Genomic DNA, 23,529 nt, shown 5'->3' on the forward strand with positions numbered 1-23,529 from the left:
AGCAATACAAAATGTACAAGTGATATATTAAAATCATCTTTCCAGCTTGAATTTCAATGATGCATTGGGGCAACGATTTTGTGAGAAACATCTTCACCCTTAAATAAAGATTTTCTTAATTCCTTACCTGTGTGCTAATTAGATATCACCTTGTTTTCACATTAAACAGACTTCCACATGAGAAAGCAGCAAGGATACAGTGGCGTTAATGTTTCCTGGTGTCAACCTGTATTATTTCAGTAGACATTGAAATGAGGATGCATCTTGCTGCCTTTCCAATGAAGCAAGTTTAATTTAGTAATAGGTGAAAAACCATCCCTACAAAGGTGTTAATCAGAGACTTGGCTTTGTGGACACTTTTCAAAGAACAAATTTGTTAGCATAAAAATAAAGCCAGAAAATGAAGAGCTGTTTAATCACTCAATTGGATTTTTTTTGCCAGCATATTTCTTTTTCTCTGCAACCCACTGCTAAATTGTGCTTCCTAGCTGTTTTTATAATATCACTGAATCAAATCTAACTCTGATTACATCAGAGAAGGCCAGGTACCCTACACCATAAGAGGGGGTTTGAAATTTTGACTTGTCTACTTAAAGATCACCAAAATCTGATAACAAGTTCAATTACGTCCCTGGGTGGGATTGAACCACCAACCTTTTGGTTAATAGCCATACACACTAACTGATTGCGCCACAGAGACACTTTGCAAAAGTACATACTGACAAAGGCTAATAAGCATTCATCTAAAACGTTTCCTAGAAAAACTTTAAAAAGTCAATAATCTGGAGAGTTTTTGTAAGATGTTTCTTCCATCAACCAACGAAGAAACACATTGGTACTTTCCCATGATGAGTGAGTGCTTCAGGATCTCTTGCACTTACATGTGCAGCAGAGTACTGCAATGGAAGCATGCTGGGCCCATAACCCAGAGGTAGGCAGATTGAAACTATCCTTTGCTATATGCATTTTTTTTTGTTAATTTAAGTAATCAAAACTGGGATTGATATTTTGGCTCTTTTATTTTTACTTAAAGTACAATAACTTTTACCATTTTAATTTATTTTAATAGTATATTGACAGTATAGTTTTCTTTAAAAAATCCACTTAATTTTCTTTACCCTATTATTAAAAGGGAATTGACAAAAACAAACTACATTGTCACCAGAAGAGCAATACAAAATGTACAAGTGATATATTAAAATCATCTTTCCAGCTTGAATTTCAATGATGCATTAGGGCAACGATTTTGTGAGAAACATCTTCACCCTTAAATAAAGATTTTCTTAATTCCTTACCTGTGTGCTAATTAGATATCACCTTGTTTTCACATTAAACAGACTTCTACATGAGAAAGCAGCAAGGATGCAGTGGCGTTAATGTTTCCTGGTGTCAACCTGTATTATTTCAGTAGACATTGAAATGAGGATGCATCTTGCTGCCTTTCCAATGAAGCAAGTTTAATTTAGTTATAGGTGAAAAACCATCCCTACAAAGGTGTTAATCAGAGACTTGGCTTTGTGGACACTTTTTAGAGAACAAATTTGTTAGCATAAAAATAAAGGCAGAAAATGAAGAGCTGTTTAATCACTCAATTGGATTTTTCTGCCAGCATATTTTTTTTTCTCTGCAACCCATTGCTTAATTGTGCTTCCTAGCTGTTTTTTATAAAATCACTGAATCAAATCTAACTCTGATTACATCAGAGAAGGCCAGGTACCCTACACCATAAGAGGGGGTTTGAAATTTTGACTTGTCTACTTAAATATCACCAAAACCTGATCACAAGGTCAATTATGTCCCTGGGTGGGATTGAACCACCAACCTTTTGGTTAATAGCCAGACACACTAACCAATTGCGCCACAGAGACACTTTGCAAAAAGTACATACTGACAAAGGCTAATAAGCATTCATCTAGAACGTTTCCTAGAAAAACTTTAAAAAGTCAATAATCTGGAGAGTTTTTGTAAGAATTTTCTTAAATCAACCAACGAAGAAACACATTGGTACTTTCCCATGATGAGTGAGTGCTTCAGGATCTCTTGCACTTACATGTGCAGCAGAGTACTGCAATGGAAGCATGCTGGGCCCATTACCCAGAGGTAGGCAGATTGAAACTATCCTCTGCTATATGCATTTTTTTTGTTAATTAAAGTAATCCAAAACTGGGATTGATATGTTAGCTATTTTATGTTTACTTAAAGTACAATAACTTTTACCATTTTAATTTGTTTTAATAGTATATTGACAGTATTGTTTTCTTTCAAAAATCCACTTAATTTTCTTTACCGTATTATTAAAATGGTAATTGACAAAAACAAACTACATTGTCACCAGAAGAGCAATACAAAATGTACAAGTGATATATTAAAATCATCTTTCCAGCTTGAATTTCAATGATGCATTAGGGCAACGATTTTGTGAGAAACATCTTCACCCTTAAATAAAGATTTTCTTAATTCCTTACCTGTGTGCTAATTAGATATCACCTTGTTTTCACATTAAACAGACTTCTACATGAGAAAGCAGCAAGGATGCAGTGGCGTTAATGTTTCCTGGTGTCAACCTGTATTATTTCAGTAGACATTGAAATGAGGATGCATCTTGCTGCCTTTCCAATGAAGCAAGTTTAATTTAGTTATAGGTGAAAAACCATCCCTACAAAGGTGTTAATCAGAGACTTGGCTTTGTGGACACTTTTTAGAGAACAAATTTGTTAGCATAAAAATAAAGGCAGAAAATGAAGAGCTGTTTAATCACTCAATTGGATTTTTCTGCCAGCATATTTTTTTTCTCTGCAACCCATTGCTTAATTGTGCTTCCTAGCTGTTTTTTATAAAATCACTGAATCAAATCTAACTCTGATTACATCAGAGAAGGCCAGGTACCCTACACCATAAGAGGGGGTTTGAAATTTTGACTTGTCTACTTAAATATCACCAAAACCTGATCACAAGGTCAATTATGTCCCTGGGTGGGATTGAACCACCAACCTTTTGGTTAATAGCCAGACACACTAACCAATTGCGCCACAGAGACACTTTGCAAAAAGTACATACTGACAAAGGCTAATAAGCATTCATCTAGAACGTTTCCTAGAAAAACTTTAAAAAGTCAATAATCTGGAGAGTTTTTGTAAGAATTTTCTTAAATCAACCAACGAAGAAACACATTGGTACTTTCCCATGATGAGTGAGTGCTTCAGGATCTCTTGCACTTACATGTGCAGCAGAGTACTGCAATGGAAGCATGCTGGGCCCATTACCCAGAGGTAGGCAGATTGAAACTATCCTCTGCTATATGCATTTTTTTTGTTAATTAAAGTAATCCAAAACTGGGATTGATATGTTAGCTATTTTATGTTTACTTAAAGTACAATAACTTTTACCATTTTAATTTGTTTTAATAGTATATTGACAGTATTGTTTTCTTTCAAAAATCCACTTAATTTTCTTTACCCTATTATTAAAATGGTAATTGACAAAAACAAACTACATTGTCACCAGAAGAGCAATACAAAATGTACAAGTGATATATTAAAATCATCTTTCCAGCTTGAATTTCAATGATGCATTAGGGCAACGATTTTGTGAGAAACATCTTCACCCTTAAATAAAGATTTTCTTAATTCCTTACCTGTGTGCTAATTAGATATCACCTTGTTTTCACATTAAACAGACTTCTACATGAGAAAGCAGCAAGGATGCAGTGGCGTTAATGTTTCCTGGTGTCAACCTGTATTATTTCAGTAGACATTGAAATGAGGATGCATCTTGCTGCCTTTCCAATGAAGCAAGTTTAATTTAGTTATAGGTGAAAAACCATCCCTACAAAGGTGTTAATCAGAGACTTGGCTTTGTGGACACTTTTTAGAGAACAAATTTGTTAGCATAAAAATAAAGGCAGAAAATGAAGAGCTGTTTAATCACTCAATTGGATTTTTCTGCCAGCATATTTTTTTTCTCTGCAACCCATTGCTTAATTGTGCTTCCTAGCTGTTTTTTATAAAATCACTGAATCAAATCTAACTCTGATTACATCAGAGAAGGCCAGGTACCCTACACCATAAGAGGGGGTTTGAAATTTTGACTTGTCTACTTAAATATCACCAAAACCTGATCACAAGGTCAATTATGTCCCTGGGTGGGATTGAACCACCAACCTTTTGGTTAATAGCCAGACACACTAACCAATTGCGCCACAGAGACACTTTGCAAAAAGTACATACTGACAAAGGCTAATAAGCATTCATCTAGAACGTTTCCTAGAAAAACTTTAAAAAGTCAATAATCTGGAGAGTTTTTGTAAGAATTTTCTTAAATCAACCAACGAAGAAACACATTGGTACTTTCCCATGATGAGTGAGTGCTTCAGGATCTCTTGCACTTACATGTGCAGCAGAGTACTGCAATGGAAGCATGCTGGGCCCATTACCCAGAGGTAGGCAGATTGAAACTATCCTCTGCTATATGCATTTTTTTTGTTAATTAAAGTAATCCAAAACTGGGATTGATATGTTAGCTATTTTATGTTTACTTAAAGTACAATAACTTTTACCATTTTAATTTGTTTTAATAGTATATTGACAGTATTGTTTTCTTTCAAAAATCCACTTAATTTTCTTTACCCTATTATTAAAATGGTAATTGACAAAAACAAACTACATTGTCACCAGAAGAGCAATACAAAATGTACAAGTGATATATTAAAATCATCTTTCCAGCTTGAATTTCAATGATGCATTAGGGCAACGATTTTGTGAGAAACATCTTCACCCTTAAATAAAGATTTTCTTAATTCCTTACCTGTGTGCTAATTAGATATCACCTTGTTTTCACATTAAACAGACTTCTACATGAGAAAGCAGCAAGGATGCAGTGGCGTTAATGTTTCCTGGTGTCAACCTGTATTATTTCAGTAGACATTGAAATGAGGATGCATCTTGCTGCCTTTCCAATGAAGCAAGTTTAATTTAGTTATAGGTGAAAAACCATCCCTACAAAGGTGTTAATCAGAGACTTGGCTTTGTGGACACTTTTTAGAGTACAAATTTGTTAGCATAAAAATAAAGGCAGAAAATGAAGAGCTGTTTAATCACTCAATTGGATTTTTCTGCCAGCATATTTTTTTTCTCTGCAACCCATTGCTTAATTGTGCTTCCTAGCTGTTTTTTATAAAATCACTGAATCAAATCTAACTCTGATTACATCAGAGAAGGCCAGGTACCCTACACCATAAGAGGGGGTTTGAAATTTTGACTTGTCTACTTAAATATCACCAAAACCTGATCACAAGGTCAATTATGTCCCTGGGTGGGATTGAACCACCAACCTTTTGGTTAATAGCCAGACACACTAACCAATTGCGCCACAGAGACACTTTGCAAAAAGTACATACTGACAAAGGCTAATAAGCATTCATCTAGAACGTTTCCTAGAAAAACTTTAAAAAGTCAATAATCTGGAGAGTTTTTGTAAGAATTTTCTTAAATCAACCAACGAAGAAACACATTGGTACTTTCCCATGATGAGTGAGTGTTTCAGGATCTCTTGCACTTACATGTGCAGCAGAGTACTGCAATGGAAGCATGCTGGGCCCATTACCCAGAGGTAGGCAGATTGAAACTATCCTCTGCTATATGCATTTTTTTTGTTAATTAAAGTAATCCAAAACTGGGATTGATATGTTAGCTATTTTATGTTTACTTAAAGTACAATAACTTTTACCATTTTAATTTGTTTTAATAGTATATTGACAGTATTGTTTTCTATCAAAAATCCACTTAATTTTCTTTACCCTATTATTAAAATGGTAATTGACAAAAACAAACTACATTGTCACCAGAAGAGCAATACAAAATGTACAAGTGATATATTAAAATCATCTTTCCAGCTTGAATTTCAATGATGCATTGGGGCAACGATTTTGTGAGAAACATCTTCACCCTTAAATAAAGATTTTCTTAATTCCTTACCTGTGTGCTAATTAGATATCACCTTGTTTTCACATTAAACAGACTTCCACATGAGAAAGCAGCAAGGATGCATTGGCATTAATGTTTCCTGGTGTCAACCTGTATTATTTCAGTAGACATTGAAATGAGGATGCATCTTGCTGCCTTTCGAATGAAGCAAGTTTAATTTAGTAATAGGTGAAAAACCATCCTTACAAAGCTGTTCATCAGAGACTTGGCTTTGTGGACACTTTTCAGAGAACAAATTTGTTAGCATAAAAATAAAGCCAGAAAATGAAGAGCTGTTTAATCACTCAATTGGATTTTTTTGCCAGCATATTTCTTTTTCTCTGCAACCCACTGCTAAATTGTGCTTCCTAGCTGTTTTTATAAAATCACTGAATCAAATCTAACTCTGATTACATCAGAGAAGGCCAGGTACCCTACACCATAAAAGGGGATTTGAAATTTTGACTTGTCTACTTAAAGATCACCAAAATCTGATAACAAGGTCAATTATGTCCCTGGGTGGGATTGAACCACCAACCTTTTGGTTTATAGCCGTACACACTAACTGATTGCACCACAGAGACACTTTGCAAAAGTACATACTGACAAAGGCTAATAAGCATTCAACTAAAACGTTTCCTAGAAAAACTTTAAAAAGTCAATAATCTGGAGAGTTTTTGTAAAATGTTTCTTCCATCCACCAACGAAGAAACACATTGGTACTTTCCCATGATGAGTGAGTGCTTCAGGATCTCTTGCACTTACATGTGCAGCAGAGTACTGCAATGGAAGCATGCTGGGCCCATAACCCAGAGGTAGGCAGATTAAAACTATCCTCTGCTATATGCATTTTTTTTGTTAATTAAAGTAATCCAAAACTGGGATTGATATTTTTGCTCTTTTATTTTTCATTAAAGTACAATAACTTTTACCATTTTAATTTGTTTTAATAGTATATTGAAAGTATTGTTTTCTTTTAAAAATCCACTTAATTTTCTTTACCCTATTAATACAATGGTAATTGACAAAAACAAACTACATTGTCACCAGAAGAGCAATACAAAATGTACAAGTGATATATTAAAATCATCTTTCCAGCTTGAATTTCAATGATGCATTGGGGCAACGATTTTGTGAGAAACATTTTCACCCTTAAATAAAGATTTTCTTAATTCCTTACCTGTGTGCTAATTAGATATCACCTTGTTTTCACATTAAACAGACTTCTACATGAGAAAGCAGCAAGGATGCAGTGGCGTTAATGTTTCCTTGTGTCAACCTGTATTATTTCAGTAGACATTGAAATGAGGATGCATCTTGCTGCCTTTCCAATGAAGCAAGTTTAATTTAGTAATAGGTGAACAACCATCCCTACAAAGGTGTTAATCAGAGACTTGGCTTTGTGGACACTTTTCAGAGAACAAATTTGTTAGCATAAAAATAAAGGCAGAAAATGAAGAGCTGTTTAATCACTCAATTGGATTTTTTTTGCCAGCATATTTCTTTTTCTCTGCAACCCACTGCTAAATTGTGCTTCCTAGCTGTTTTTATTAAATCACTGAATCAAATCTAACTCTGATTACATCAGAAAAGGCCAGGTACCCTACACCATAACAGGGGGTTTGAAATTTTGACTTGTCTACTTAAAGATCACCAAAATCTGATAACAAGGTCAATTACGTCCCTGGGTGGGATTGAACCACCAACCTTTTGGTTAGTAGCCGGACACACTAACCGATTGCGCCACAGAGACACTGCGCAAAAAGTACATACTGACAAAGGCTAATAAGCATACATTTAGAACGTTTCCTAGAAAAACTTTAAAAAGTCAATAATCTGGAGAGTTTTTGTAAAATGTTTCTTCCATCAACCAACGAAGAAACACATTGGTACTTTCCCATGATGAGTGAGTGCTTCAGGATCTCTTGCACTTACATGTGCAGCAGAGTACTGCAATGGAAGCATGCTGGGCCCATAACCCAGAGGTAGGCAGATTGAAACTATCCTTTGCTATATGCATTTTTTTTGTTAATTTAAGTAATCAAAACTGGGATTGATATTTTTGCTCTTTTATTTTTACTTGAAGTACAATAACTTTTACCATTTTAATTTGTTTGAATAGTATATTGACAGTATAGTTTTCTTTAAAAAATCCACTTAATTTTCTTTACCCTATTATTAAAAGGGTAATTGACAAAAACAAACTACATTGTCACCAGAAGAGCAATACAAAATGTACAAGTGATATATTAAAATCATCTTTCCAGCTTGAATTTCAATGATGCATTGGGGCAACGATTTTGTGAGAAACATCTTCACCCTTAAATAAAGATTTTCTTAATTCCTTACCTGTGTGCTAATTAGATATCACCTTGTTTTCACATTAAACAGACTTCCACATGAGAAAGCAGCAAGGATGCAGTGGCGTTAATGTTTCCTGGTGTCAACCTGTATTATTTCAGTAGACATTGAAATGAGGATGCATCTTGCTGCCTTTCCAATGAAGCAAGTTTAATTTAGTAATAGGTTTAAAACCATCCTTACAAAGGTGTTAATCAGAGACTTTGCTTTGTGGACACTTTTCAGAGAACAAATTTGTTAGCATAAAAATAAAGCCAGATAATTAAGAGCTGTTTAATCACTCAATTGGATTTTTTTGCCAGCATATTTCTTTTTCTCTGCAACCCACTGCTAAATTGTGCTTCCTAGCTGTTTTTATAAAATCACTGAATCAAATCTAACTCTGATTACATCAGAGAAGGCCAGGTACCCTACACCAGAACAGGGGTTTTGAAATTTTGACTTGTCTACTTAAAGATCACCAAAATCTGATAACAAGGTCAATTACGTCCCTGGGTGGGATTGAACCACCAACCTTTTGGTTAATAGCCGTGCACACTAACTGATTGCGCCACAGAGACACTTTGCGAAAGTCTATACTGACAAAGGCTAATAAGCATTCATCTAAAACGTTTCCTAGAAAAACTTTAAAAAGTCAATAATCTGGAGAGTTTTTGTAAGATGTTTCTTCCATCAACCAACGAAGAAACACATTGGTACTTTCCCATGATGAGTGAGTGCTTCAGGATCTCTTGCACTTACATGTGCAGCAGAGTACAGCAATGGAAGCATGCTGGGCCCATAACCCAGCGGTAGGCAGATTGAAACTATCCTCTGCTATATGCATTTTTTTTGTTAATTAAAGTAATCCAAAACTGGGATTGATATTTTGGCTCTTTTATTTTTACTTAAAGTACAATAACTTTTACCATTTTAATTTGTTTTAATAGTATATTGACAGTATAGTTTTCTTTAAAAAATCCACTTAATTTTCTTTACCTTATTATTAAAAGGGTAATTGACAAAAACAAACTACATTGTAACCAGAAGAGCAATACAACATGTACAAGTGATATATTAAAATCATCTTTCCAGCTTGAATTTCAATGATGCATTGGGGCAACGATTTTGTGAGAAACATCTTCACCCTTAAATAAAGATTTTCCTAATTCCTTACCTGTGTGCTAATTAGATATCACCTTGTTTTCACATTAAACAGACTTCTACATGAGAAAGCAGCAAGGATGCAGTGGCGTTAATGTTTCATGGTGTCAACCTGTATTATTTCAGTAGACATTGAAATGAGGATGCATCTTGCTGCCTTTCCAATGAAGCAAGTTTAATTTAGTAATAGGTGAAAAACCATCCCTACAAAGGTGTTAATCAGAGACTTGGCTTTGTGGACACTTTTCAGAGAACAAATTTGTTAGCATAAAAATAAAGCCAGAAAATGAAGAGCTGTTTAATCACTCAATTGGATTTTTTTGCCAGCATATTTCTTTTTCTCTGCAACCCACTGCTAAATTGTGCTTCCTAGCTGTTTTTATAAAATCAATGAATCAAATCTAACTCTGATTACATCAGAGAAGGCCAGGTACCCTACACCATAACAGGGGGTTTGAAATTTTGACTTGTCTACTTAAAGATCACCAAAATCTGATAACGAGGTCAATTACATCCCTGGGTGGGATTAAACCACCAACCTTTTGGTTAGTAGCCAGACACACTAACGGATTGCGCCACAGAGACACTTTGCAAAAAGTACATACTGACAAAGGCTAATAAGCATTCATCTAGAACGTTTCCTAGAAAAACTTTAAAAAGTCAATAATCTGGAGAGTTTTTGTAAGAATTTTCTTAAATCAACCAACGAAGAAACACATTGGTACTTTCACATGATGAGTAAGTGCTTCAGGATCTCTTGCACTTACATGTGCAGCAGAGTACTGCAATGGAAGCATGCTGGGCCCATTACCCAGAGGTAGGCAGATTGAAACTATCCTCTGCTATATGCATTTTTTTTGTTAATTAAAGTAATCCAAAACTGGGATTGATATGTTAGCTATTTTATGTTTACTTAAAGTACAATAACTTTTACCATTTTAATTTGTTTTAATAGTATATTGACAGTATTGTTTTCTTTCAAAAATCCACTTAATTTTCTTTACCCTATTATTAAAATGGTAATTGACAAAAACAAAATACATTGTCACCAGAAGAGCAATACAAAATGTACAAGTGATATATTAAAATCATCTTTCCAGCTTGAATTTCAATGATGCATTGGGGCAACGATTTTGTGAGAAACATCTTCACCCTTAAATAAAGATTTTCTTAATTCCTTACCTGTGTGCTAATTAGATATCACCTTGTTTTCACATCAAACAGACTTTCACATGAGAAAGCAGCAAGGATGCAGTGGCGTTAATGTTTCCTGGTGTCAACCTGTATTATTTCAGTAGACATTGAAATGAGGATGCATCTTGCTGCCTTTCCAATGAAGCAAGTTTAATTTAGTAATAGGTGAAAAACCATCCTTTCAAAGGTGTTCATCAGAGACTTGGCTTTGTGGACACTTTTCAGAGAACAAATTTGTTAGCATAAAAATAAAGCCAGAAAAAGAAGAGCTGTTTAATCACTCAATTGGATTTTTTTGCCAGCATATTTCTTTTTCTCTGCAACCCACTGCTAAATTGTGTTTCCTAGCTGTTTTTATAAAATCACTGAATCAAATCTAACTCTGATTACATCAGAGAAGGCCAGGTACCCTACACCATAAGAGGGGATTTGAAATTTTGACTTGTCTACTTAAAGATCACCAAAATCTGATAACAAGGTCAATTACATCCCTGGGTGGGATTGAACCACCAACCTTTTGGTTAATAGCCGTGCACACTAACTGATTGCGCCACAGAGACACTTTGCAAAATTACATACTGACAAAGGCTAATAAGCATTCATCTAAAACGTTTCCTAGAAAAACTTTTAAAAAGTCAATAATCTGGAGAGTTTTTGTAAGATGTTTCTTCCATCAACCAACGAAGAAACACATTGGTACTTTCCCATGATGAGTGAGTGCTTCAGGATCTCTTGCACTTACATGTGCAGCAGAGTACTGCAATGGAAGCATGCTGGGCCCATAACCCAGAGGTAGGCAGATTGAAACTATCCTTTGCTATATGCATTTTTTTTTGTTAACTTAAGTAATCAAAACTGGGATTGATATTTTTGCTCTTTTATTTTTACTTAAAGTACAATAACTTTTACCATTTTAATTTGTTTTAATAGTATATTGACAGTATAGTTTTCTTTAAAAAATCCACTTAATTTTCTTTACCCTATTATTAAAAGGGTAATTGACAAAAACAAACTACATTGTCACCAGAAGAGCAATACAAAATGTACAAGTGATATATTAAAATCATCTTTCCAGCTTGAATTTCAATGATGCATTGGGGCAACGATTTTGTGAGAAACATCTTCACCCTTAAATAAAGATTTTCTTAATTCCTTACCTGTGTGCTAATTAGATATCACCTTGTTTTCACATTAAACAGACTTCCACATGAGAAAGCAGCAAGGATGCAGTGGCGTTAATGTTTCCTGGTGTCAACCCGTATTTTTTCAGTAGACATTGAAATGAGGATGCATCTTGCTGCCTTTCCAATGAAGCAAATTTAATTTAGTAATAGGTGAAAAACCATCCCTACAAAGGTGTTAATCAGAGACTTGGCTTTGTGGACACTTTTCAGAGAACAAATTTGTTAGCATAAAAATAAAGCCAGAAAATTAAGAGCTGTTTAATCACTCAATTGGATTTTTTTGCCAGCATATTTCTTTTTCTCTGCAACCCACTGCTAAATTGTGCTTCCTAGCTGTTTTTATAAAATCACTGAATCAAATCTAACTCTGATTACATCAGAGAAGGCCAGGTACCCTACACCATTGGAGGGGGTTTGAAATTTTGACTTGTCTACTTAAAGATTACCAAAATCTGATAACAATGTCAATTACGTCCCTGGGTGGGATTGAACCACCAACCTTTTGGTTTATAGCCGTACACACTAACTGATTGCGCCACAGAGACACTTTACAAAAGTACATACTGACAAAGGCTAATAAGCATTCATCTAGAACGTTTCCTAGAAAAACTTTAAAAAGTCAATAATCTGGAGAGTTTTTGTAAGAATTTTCTTAAATCAACCAACGAAGAAACACATTGGTACTTTCCCATGATGAGTGAGTGTTTCAGGATCTCTTGCACTTACATGTGCAGCAGAGTACTGCAATGGAAGCATGCTGGGCCCATTACCCAGAGGTAGGCAGATTAAAAATATCCTCTGCTATATGCATTTTTTTTGTTAATTAAAGTAATCCAAAACTGGGATTGATATTTTTACTCTTTTATTTTTCATTAAAGTACAATAACTTTTACCATTTTAATTTGTTTTAATAGTATATTGAAAGTATTGTTTTCTTTTAAAAATCCACTTAATTTTCTTTACCCTATTATTAAAATGGTAATTGACAAAAACAAACTACATTGTCACCAGAAGAGCAATACAAAATGTACAAGTGATATATTAAAATCATCTTTCCAGCTTGAATTTCAATGATGCATTGGGGCAACGATTTTGTGAGAAACATTTTCACCCTTAAATAAAGATTTTCTTAATTCCTTACCTGTGTGCTAATTAGATATCACCTTGTTTTCACATTAAACAGACTTCCACATGAGAAAGCAGCAAGGATGCAGTGGCGTTAATGTTTCCTGGTGTCAACCTGTATTATTTCAGTAGACATTGAAATGAGGATGCATCTTGTTGCCTTTCCAATGAAGCAAGTTTAATTTAGTAATAGGTTAAAAACCATCCTTACAAAGGTGTTAATCAGAGACTTGGCTTTGTGGACACTTTTCAGAGAACAAATTTGTTAGCATAAAAATAAAGCCAGAAAATTAAGAGCTGTTTAATCACTCAATTGGATTTTTTTTGCCAGCATATTTCTTTTTCTCTGCAACCCACTTGCTAAATTGTGCTTCCTAGCTGTTTTTATAAAATCACTGAATCAAATCTAACTCTGATTACATCAGAGAAGGCCAGGTACCCTACACCAGAACAGGGGGTTTGAAATTTTGACTTGTCTACTTAAAGATCACCAAAATCTGATAACAAGGTCAATTACGTCCCTGGGTGGGATTGAACCTCCAACCTTTTGGTTAATAGCCGTGCACACTAACTGATTGCGCCCCAGAGACACTTTGCAAAAGTCCATACTGACAAAGGCTAATAAGCATTCATCTAAAACGTTTCCTAGAAAAACTTTAAAAAGTCAATAATCTGGAGAGTTTTTGTAAGATGTTTCTTCCATCAACCAACGAAGAAACACATTGGTACTTTCCCATGATGAGTGAGTGCTTCAGGATCTCTTGCACTTACATGTGCAGCAGAGTACAGCAATGGAAGCATGCTGGGCCCATAACCCAGCGGTAGGCAGATTGAAACTATCCTCTGCTATATGCATTTTTTTTTGTTAATTAAAGTAATCCAAAACTGGGATTGATATTTTAGCTCTTTTATTTTTACTCAAAGTACAATAACTTTTACCATTTTAATTTGTTTTAATAGTATATTGACAGTATTGTTTTCTTTAAAAAATCCACTTAATTTTCTTTACCCTATTATTAAAATGGTAATTGACAAAAACAAACTACATTGTCACCAGAAGAGCAATACAAAATGTACAAGTGATATATTAAAATCATCTTTCCAGCTTGAATTTCAATGATGCATTGGGGCAACGATTTTGTGAGAAACATCTTCACCCTTAAATAAAGATTTTCTTAATTCCTTACCTGTGTGCTAATTAGATATCACCTTGTTTTCACATTAGGGTAATCTCCTGTTTGCGGTCAGCACACTCTTTGAGGGTAGCCGTATCCTGGGACGGGAGGGCTACCTTCTTGGATAAGCGTGTTATCCACGGGAGGATTCCCATCGTAACCTATCCGTTGGTGGGAAAGGATACGCCATAAGAATCCTTTTGGAAATCTGCAGTCTTTTATCTGGAGATTTCCAAGCTTTTTCACATAACTCGTTCAGCTCGTGTGAGGGGGGAAAGGTTACCTCAGGCTTCTTTCCCTTGTACATATGTACCCTCTTGTCAGCGACAGGGGGTTACTCTGTGATGTGCAAAACATCTTTTATTGCCATAATCATAAATCGAATGGATTTTGCCAATTTTGGCTGTAACTTTGCATCATCGTAATCGACACTGGAGTCAGAATCCGTGTCGGTATCTGTGTCAACAAACTGGTATAGTGGGCGCTTATGAGACCCTGACAGTCCCTGCAACATAGGATCAGGCATGGGTTGAGACCCTGACTGTCCCAAAGCTTCTGCCTTGTCTAATCTTTTGTGCAATGAGTTTACACTAGCATTTAAAACATTCCACATATCCATCCAATCAGCTGTCGGCGGAGACACCACATTCATTTGCTCCCGCTCCTCTCTAATATAGCCTTCTTCCTCAGACATGTCGACACACGTGTACCGACACACCACACACACAGGGAATGCTTTTTCTGAAGACAGTTTTCCCACAAGGCCCTTTGGAGAGACAGAGAGGGAGTATGCCAGCACACACCCCAGCGCTATATAACCCAGGAATAAAACAGTAACTTAATGTTTGCCCAGTAGTGCTGCTGTATGTAATTTGCGAATTATGTGCCCCCCCCCCTCTTTTCAACCCTCTTGTCTAACGTGGTATAAGCAGGGTAGAGTCCGGGGAGCTTCCTCTCAGCGGTGCTGTGGAGAAAAAATGGCGCTGGTGAGTGCTGAAGGAGAAGCCCCGCCCCCTCGGAGGCGGGCTTCTGTCCCGCTTAAACTGTAAAATTGGTGGGGGCTCATACATATATACAGTGCCCAGCTGTATATATGTTATATTTTTGCGAAAGAGGTTTATATTGCTGCCCAGGGCGCCCCCCCTGCGCCCTGCACCCTTACAGTGACCGGAGTATGTGAGGTGTATGGGAGCAAAGGCACACAGCTGCAGTGCTGTGTTTTACCTCAGTGAAGATCATGAAGTTTTTCTGCCGCCTCTGAAGTCTTCTTTTCTTCTCATACTCACCCGGCTTCTATCTTCCGGCTCTGCGAGGGGGACGGAGGCGCGGCTCTGGGACGGACGGCGAGGGTGAGATCCTGCGTACCAATCCCTCTGGAGCTAATGGTGTCCAGTAGCCTAAGAAGCAGGACCTTGCAACTCAGAGAGTAGGGCTGCTTCTCTCCCCTCAGTCCCTCGATGAGGGAGTCTGTTGCCAGCAGTGCTCCCTGAAAATTAAAAACCTAACAAAATACTTTCTGTCAGAAAGCTCAGGAGAGCTCCTGAAAAGCACCCAGTCTCCACTGGGCACAGTATCAAACTGAGATCTGGAGGAGGGGCATAGAGGGAGGAGCCAGTGCACACCCAGAACTAAAGTCTTTCTTAAAGTGCCCATGTCTCCTGCGGAGCCCGTCTATCCCCATGGTCCTTACGGAGTCCCCAGCATCCTCTAGGACTTTAGAGAAAATAGGATTTTAATACCTACTGGTAAATCCTTTTCTCTTAGTCCGTAGAGGATGCTGGGCACCCGTCCCAGTGCGTACTGTGTCTGCAGTTATTAAATGGCCCTTAACTCCAGAACATTTATGTGGAGACAACTTTCCTGACTTGACCATCTTCCTTGGATGTTTTCCCCCTGTGTGACTGCTCCCCAGCCTCGGAGGGTTGCATCCGTGGTCCCTAGGATCCCGTCCTGGATCCCAAACCATCGCCCCTCTAGGTGGTGAGAACTGTGCAGCCACCAATGGAGTGAGATTCTGGTCTTGGAAGACAGGATTATCCTCCGGTGCATGTGTAGGTGGGATCCGGACCACTTGTCCAACAGGTCCCACTGGAACACTCTGGCATGGAGCCTGCCAAACTGAATGGCCTCGTAGGCCGCAACCATCTTCCCCAGCAACCGAATGCATTGATGGATTAACACTCTTGCTGGTTTCAGAATTTGTTTGACCAGACTCTGGATCTCCAGAGCCATTCCACTAGAAGAAAACCTCTTCTGTGTCCAGTATCACTCCCAAAAACAACAACCGCGTCATTAGGACCAACTGCGATTTTGGCAAGTTTAGGAGCCAACCATGTTGTTAAAGAACTGTCATGGAGAGTAGATGTTTTGCACCAACTGGTACCTGGATCTCGCCTTTATCAGGAGATCATACAAGTACGGGATAATTGTGACTCCTTGCTTGCGAAGGAGAACCATCATTTCCGCCATCACCCTGGTGAAAATCCTCGGAGCCGTGGACAGACCAAACGGCAACGTCTGAAATTGGTAATGACAATCATGAATTGCAAACCTCAGGTAGCTTGATGCAGTGGCTAAATGGGAACATGTAAGTAGGCATCCTTTATGTCTACCAAAACCATGAAATCTCCTTTATCCCCCGGACTGGAGATCACTACCCTGAGAGATTCCATCTTGAAATTTAATTTCTTTAGGTAGAAATTAAGGGATTTCAGATTTAAGATTGGTCTGACTGAGCCGTCCGGCTTCGGGACCACGAAGAGGCTTGAATAAAAACCTTCTCCCTGCTGACTAAGGCTGATTTGAACAATCGGTGAGGGGGAACTTCTTGAAACCCCAGTTTGTACCCTTGGGACACTATTTGTAAAACCCACGAGTCGAGGTCCGAATGAATCCAGAACTGACTGAAGAGTTTTAGACGTTCCCCCCCAGTGGCGGAACTAGCGAGCAGTGGGCCCATGTGCGACAAAATGGCTTGGGCCCCCCCCCCCCATCCCATCCCATCCAAGTCCACCCCCTCACCCCTGGAGAGGATCTGGTGAGGGGGGCCTGCTCAGGGAAGTGGATACCTAGCAACAGTGCCGTAACTAGACATTTTAGCAGTGTGTGCAAGAAACGGCATTGGAGCCCCACCCCTGCATGCAAAACAGGGGCAGTGCGCGCCGTAGGCGCGTGCAAAAAAACATAGTGGCGTGGCTTCGTGGTTAAGGGGTGTGGCCACAAAATAATACCAATTCATAAAACGGTGCACAGTAGTCTCCATTATTCAAATTACGCCCCACAGTAGCACCACTACACCAGGTAGAGACCCTTTTACACCTTACGGCGGACAGATTCCTCTTTTTACACATTACAGCAGACAGCGTCCTCTTTTTACACATTACAGCAGACAGCGTCCCCTTTTTACACATTACGGCAGACAGCATCCCCCTTTTTTACACAACGGCAGACAGCGTGCCCTTGTTACACATAGCGGCAGACAGCGTACATTTTTTTCACATAACGGCAGACAGCCTGCCCTTGTTAAACATAGCGGCAGACAGCGTACACTTTTTACACATAACGGCAGACAGCCTGCCCTTGTTAAACATAGCGGCAGACAGCGTACACTTTTTTCACATAACAGCAGTCAGCCTGCCCTTGTTACACATAATGGCAGACATCGTACACTTTTTACACATTACAGCAGACAGCTTGCCCTTGTTACACATTACAGCAGACAGCTTGCCCTTGTTACACATTACAGCAGACAGCTTGCCCTTGTTACACATTTTGGCAGACAGCGTGCCCTTGTTACACATTACGGCAGACAGCATCCCCCTTGTTACACATTACGGCAGGCAGATTCCCCCTTGTTACACATTGCGGCAAGCAGATTCCCCCTTTTTACACATTGCGGCAAGCAGCTTCCCCCTTTTTACACATTGCGGCAGGCAGATTCCCCCTTTTTACACATTGCGGCAGGCAGTCCCCCTTTTTACACATAGCTGCAGGCAGATTCCCCCTTTTTACACATAGCGGCAGGCAGATTCCCCCTTTTTACACATTGCGGCAGGCAGTCCCCCTTTTTACACATAGCTGCAGGCAGATTCCCCCTTTTAACACATAGCTGCAGGCAGATTCCCCCCTTTTACACACAGCTGCAGGCAGATTCCCCCTTTTTACACATAGCGGCAGGCAGATTCCCCCTTTTTACACATAGCGGCAGGCAGATTCCCCCTTTTTACACATAGCGGCAGGCAGATTCCCCCTTTTTACACATAGCGGCAGGCAGTCCCAAGAAAGAAAGAGAAGAAAGAAAGAAAGAAAGAAAGAAAGAAAGAAAGAAAGAAAGAAAGAAAGAAAGAAAGAAAGAAAGAAGAATTATACTTACCCTCTCCGCTGGCTCAGGCTCCTCGTGCAGCTTGACGATTCCCGGGCAGTAGAGAAGGAGGAGGAGGGAGGTAGAGGAGGGAGCCGCAGCAGCGCTGTGTTATTGGTGGAGGCGCTGCTGCTGCTGCCCCTCTGCTTCACTATAGGCTGTTCTCGGAAGACAGCCTATAGTGAAGCAGAGGGGCAGCAGCAGCAGCGCCTCCACCAGTAACAAAGCGCTGCTGCGGCTCCTTCCTTCACATCCCTCCTCCTCCTCCCCCCCCCTCCGTGCCGCTGCTCCTCTCATCTCCAAGCGACCCTCCTCCCTCTTCGTGTGTTACAGAGGCGGGAGCGTGTCTGGTGCTGCGGCTGCTGCCCGTAGTGCCCTGGCCTGATCTGTTCGTTACGACGGGCGGGCGGCGGGAGTCGCAGGACGCAGACCCGACGGGAGCGCTGGTGTGCGGCTGCGGCATGATACAATGAGTCATTGTGACTCATTGTAATGCCGGCGGCTGTGGGCCCTTGAGTGCGGCGGGGCCCCAGTGCAATGCACTGCCTGCCCTGCCAGTAGTTCCGCCCCTGGTGCCCCCCACTGGTGTGGGCTCCTGCAAGAGAGCCCCAGCGTCATGCAGTGGATTTGGCAGAAGCAGAGGACTCTGCTCCTGCGATCTTGAAGAGGCTTCTTGGAGTCAGCATCAGCATTCCCTTGGTGAATCCACAATGCCCTCCTATCCGAGACTGCCATGAAATTGGCCCGTGAGCACTTGTGCCCGGTGTAGGATTTTTAAATATGTGTAGTTTACTGTATGCAAGGGTTTAAAACCTTTTAGGAACTGAGATCTAAGGTGTATTACATGTAGTTTAAAAAAAACAAAAAAGGTTTATTTTATGGCAGTAGTTTCCAAACTGGGGTTCTTGCACTGGTAGCATAGTTTGGTGGTCCAGGACCAATTAAAATTATTTATACTTTATTAAATTGGCAAAACCATTCCCTCACAACATAACTGAACCTGAGGATGACATGCTATAAACACAATTTACTTAATTTTATATTTTTTTCTGAATTTCTCAATAAAAAAAACTTTGGCCTAGGGGTGCCGTGAAACAAATTTTGATACTATTTATTTATATAGTGCTCTTTCTCCAACAGGACTCAAGGCGCTTGAGATATGGCTTCTGGAACTGAACACAGGATTCTAAATGTGGCTGTACCAAGGACCTATACAGTGGCATTACAGGTTGAGTATCCCTTATCCAAAATGCTTGGGACCAGAGGAATTTTGGATATCGGATTTTTCTGTATTTTGGAATAATTGCATACCATAACGAGATATTATGGTGATGGGACCTAAATCTAAGCACAGAATGCATTTATGTTTCATATATACCATATACACACAGCCTGAAGGTCATTTTAGCCAATATTTTTTATAACTTTGTGCATTAAACAAAGTGTGTGTACATTCACAGAATTCATTTATGTGTCATATACACCTTATACACACAGTCTGAAGTTCATTTAATACAATATTTTTAATAACTTTGAGTATTAAACAAAGTTTGTGTACACTGAGCCATCAAAAAATAAAGGTTTCACTATCTCAGTCTCACTCAAAAAAGTCCGTATTTCGGAATATTCCGTATTTCGGAATATTTGGATATGGGATACTCAACCTGTATTACTTTTTTCTGCTACTGGTTCTTTACCTATGCAAACAAGCATCTGACTTGCCTTTCCTATTGCTTTGTTACATTGCTCACCTGAAATAGTAATACTTAGATAGCTTTCCTCTTGCCATTATAATGCCCTTAATATTATAGTTAGCCTTTGCATTTTTGAGACGTGTATGATTTTGCATTTTTTGGCATTAAATGTTGCCATGTTCTTGACCATTCCTCTAGTCCAGGGGCGGAACTGCCAGAGACAACGGAGTCAGTTGCCGCCGGGCTCCAGCCCTAAAGGGGCTTCCTCCATTGCCCTCCGGCTGTTACGTGCCCTTCCTACTAAATAGACAAAGGCGCTACCAGCAGGGTCTCGCAGTTTGTACATTCCATGCCGTAACACCCTTCTTTCCACCTTTTTCAAGACCCAGCCCAGCAGCCTCGCCGCTGCCACCACCGCTAGCTGCAGCACTGCCAGCGGTGGGGTGCCCCTGCTTCTTCTCACACCACAGATAGCTGGGCAGCACTGCAACTGCCTGCCTGATTGCTCCGCCCCCTTCCGGCTCCAAAGCACCTCTGCTGCCCAGTGATCCAGGAGCCTGCTGCTAGGAAGAAGTGGCCGAGCTTCAGCAAGCGAGTCTGGACACTGGCAGAGGAAGCCATGATAACCAGATAATGGGGAGTGGAGAGCCAGTTCCAAGGTAATACTTTATACAGCTGGTTGAGATCCTGGTCGGTGGATATGGATTCCAAGAAAACCCTGGAGGTGCTTCCTTTCAAGGGAGACACTCTCTTTGGAGAAGACCTCAATAAGATTGTAGCTGATCTGGCTACTGCTAAAACAGCTTGCCTACCTAGTATGACTCCTACCACGCAGAAGGCTAAACGTACTTTCCCTTGGCCCTTTCATCCTCAAGGTAAAGCGTACCCAAGGTCAGGCATACCCAAAGCAAGCTCATGCTTCCAGACCTGCCAAGCCCAGACTGAAGCAAGCCTGGGCTGCCCATCAGCCTGCTTCCAAAATGGACAAGCCTGCCGCATGACGGTGCAGGCCTCCCTCTGGGGGATCCCAGGGTGGGGGGCCCGACTTCTAGGTTTGGCATAATTCTAAGCTAGAGAATTCTGTTTGGAGCTCACCTTGTACTTTGTGAAGAAATAATCAGCATTGTGGCTGAGCAGATACATGTAGTGTGTGGCTGCAAACTGCATGGATCTGCTGCGTTGTAATGCTGATACTTTTTTTTTCAAAGTACCAATAGCTTCATATAATGTTCACAATTTTTATGCAGGATCAAATAGCTCAATAGGTAGGGTGTTTGATTAGAATTCAACAGGTTATAGGTTTGAATCCTGGGTATGGTAGTTTGAGATGTGTTATTTAATAAAGTATGTTGTTCTGACTGCCGGCATCCTATCACCTGGGATATCATACTAAATAAATGGAGTTGATCAATTTTTTTTATTTTATTTTTAAACTAGGGACAATTTCCAGATACTTTTCTTTATAACTGAGATTGCCCCCTGGAACTTCACATCAGTTGACAACTATGCATGAGTGGGCAGTGCTTGCTCTGGATCTGCCCACCCATTTATGTGCCGTCATAAAAGAAAGCACAACTGACAGTTATCCTGGGCGTACACTACACAATTATCTGTCAGGCTATCTATCCAGTCTGGATGGATGGAATGAAAATCTGGTAATGTATAGGAGCAAATGTCAATTAACCATTTGCTCCCAAACACTAGAAAAGTGGTCAAAAATGGTCATTACACAAATTAGTTAAACCCAAAATTTAACCAATTTGTTTAGGGGACCATTTTTGTCCATTTTCTAGTGTTTGAGAGTAAATCGTTGATGGTCATTTGCTCACATAGATAACCGGATTTCTATTCCAACCAGCCAGTGTTGGAGATATGGTCTGCCAGATTACATAATGCATACCAGAGCCATAACTAGACTTTTTGGTGCCCTGTGACAGATAATTATATGCCCCCCCCTCCCCATTTTTGCAATATGGACAAAAGGCGCATGCCTTGTGGGGAAGGGGCATAACAAGATTGGTCTCAGAGAAAGCACATGAGATATGAAGATATATCTAGTATACTTGACACTCAATGGTTTGTGGTATTGCCGGGGTGCCCTCCTTAAATGCATATACAGTCACACATGGCGTGTTTGTGCAAATGGCATATCAGCAGTCAGCACTAACTGGTGACATGCCATTTGTACAAGTAAGCCATGTGTGACTAATATATAACATACTTTATTAAATAACACCTCAAACTATCATACCCAGGATTCAAACCTATAACCTGTTGAATTCTAATCAAATACCCTACCCATTGAGCTACTTGATCCTGCATCTATTCTACCCTCCAAAAACAGATTCAGTTGCATTTTCCAGCGTGTTTTGTTTGCGCCTTTGCAAATGTCTTACATCGACAAACTTATTTAGTACTATTTTGCAAATAGGGTTACATTGTCGCAACATTGTGTTCCCTAATTGCTTGATTTTTTTAAATGCAACAATTGATAAAGACACCTGATAATTGCTCTGTGGAGTCTTATTTTGTGTCTACTTCTTATCTACATTTAATTCCCTACCTCTAATCAAGGCATTTTTAAATGCTGGGGGCTGCCAGGACGTGAGGCCTACCTAGACTTTAGATCTGAATTTGAATGTACTTGTGAACTAACTTAATTTCCTACTTCTAAATTCATTCCTAAATTCACTACTTACATTAATCCTGTAGTTGGGCATTTTGAGCCTTCAATTGTGGGCATTGTTTTGTGTCCAGACCAGCAGCTGGTGGTGTGCATTTGCTGGAAAGGCATCGAAGACCTCCGATATGCTGCATCTCCTGATGTGTGTCTCCCTCAAGTGTCTGTCAGCAAATGCCTGCTAGACACCCCATTCCAAGCTGATTGTGACATCACGGAACATGCATCATAGAACAGGCATGCTAGAATATGGGTCTTCAACCTGCGACCCTCCAGCTGCTGTGGAACTACATATACCAGCATGCCCTGCCTCAGTTTTAGCATACCTTAATAGCAAAACTGTGGCAGGGCATGCTGGGATGTGTAGTTTCACAGCAGCTGGAGGGCCACAGGATGAAGACCCATGTGCTAGAGCCAAGCCGCAGGTACATTGAATGCTAGCAAGCTGAATGTTTAAATCCTTTTTGTTCCGCAGCATTCCAATGCGGAAGATTCCATGGAACCAGAGATTATTCCATTGAGAAGGACATGCTGCCTGGATGACTGCACTGTGCAAATTAAATCACGGAGCCAGTTGGCTTGTTGGTGGCTCTGGTGACTGGGTGGTTGGGTGGGCGGTGTGTCGGAGGTGGAGCACATGCAAATGAATGTGT

The 23,529-nt window shown here is 39.6% G+C and overlaps 5 non-coding genes across 5 annotated transcripts; all 5 read right to left on the bottom strand.

Annotated features, from left to right (window-relative positions):
- Window positions 1-1,794: 1,794 nt before the first annotated feature.
- On the bottom strand, window positions 1,795-1,868 carry TRNAN-AUU (transfer RNA asparagine (anticodon AUU)). Its single transcript has one exon. It is a non-coding gene; the product is annotated as a tRNA-Asn (tRNA).
- Window positions 1,869-2,963: 1,095 nt separating this feature from the next.
- On the bottom strand, window positions 2,964-3,037 carry TRNAN-AUU (transfer RNA asparagine (anticodon AUU)). Its single transcript has one exon. It is a non-coding gene; the product is annotated as a tRNA-Asn (tRNA).
- Window positions 3,038-4,132: 1,095 nt separating this feature from the next.
- On the bottom strand, window positions 4,133-4,206 carry TRNAN-AUU (transfer RNA asparagine (anticodon AUU)). Its single transcript has one exon. It is a non-coding gene; the product is annotated as a tRNA-Asn (tRNA).
- A 1,095-nt stretch (window positions 4,207-5,301) lies between these two features.
- Window positions 5,302-5,375, bottom strand: TRNAN-AUU (transfer RNA asparagine (anticodon AUU)). The gene has a single exon. It is a non-coding gene; the product is annotated as a tRNA-Asn (tRNA).
- A 2,264-nt stretch (window positions 5,376-7,639) lies between these two features.
- TRNAS-ACU (transfer RNA serine (anticodon ACU)) lies at window positions 7,640-7,713 on the bottom strand. Its single transcript has one exon. It is a non-coding gene; the product is annotated as a tRNA-Ser (tRNA).
- Between the last annotated feature and the right edge of the window lie 15,816 nt (window positions 7,714-23,529).

This window comes from Pseudophryne corroboree (assembly GCF_028390025.1).
Source record: "Pseudophryne corroboree isolate aPseCor3 chromosome 7 unlocalized genomic scaffold, aPseCor3.hap2 SUPER_7_unloc_8, whole genome shotgun sequence".
In the NCBI taxonomy this organism is placed as follows: Eukaryota; Metazoa; Chordata; class Amphibia; order Anura; family Myobatrachidae; genus Pseudophryne; species Pseudophryne corroboree.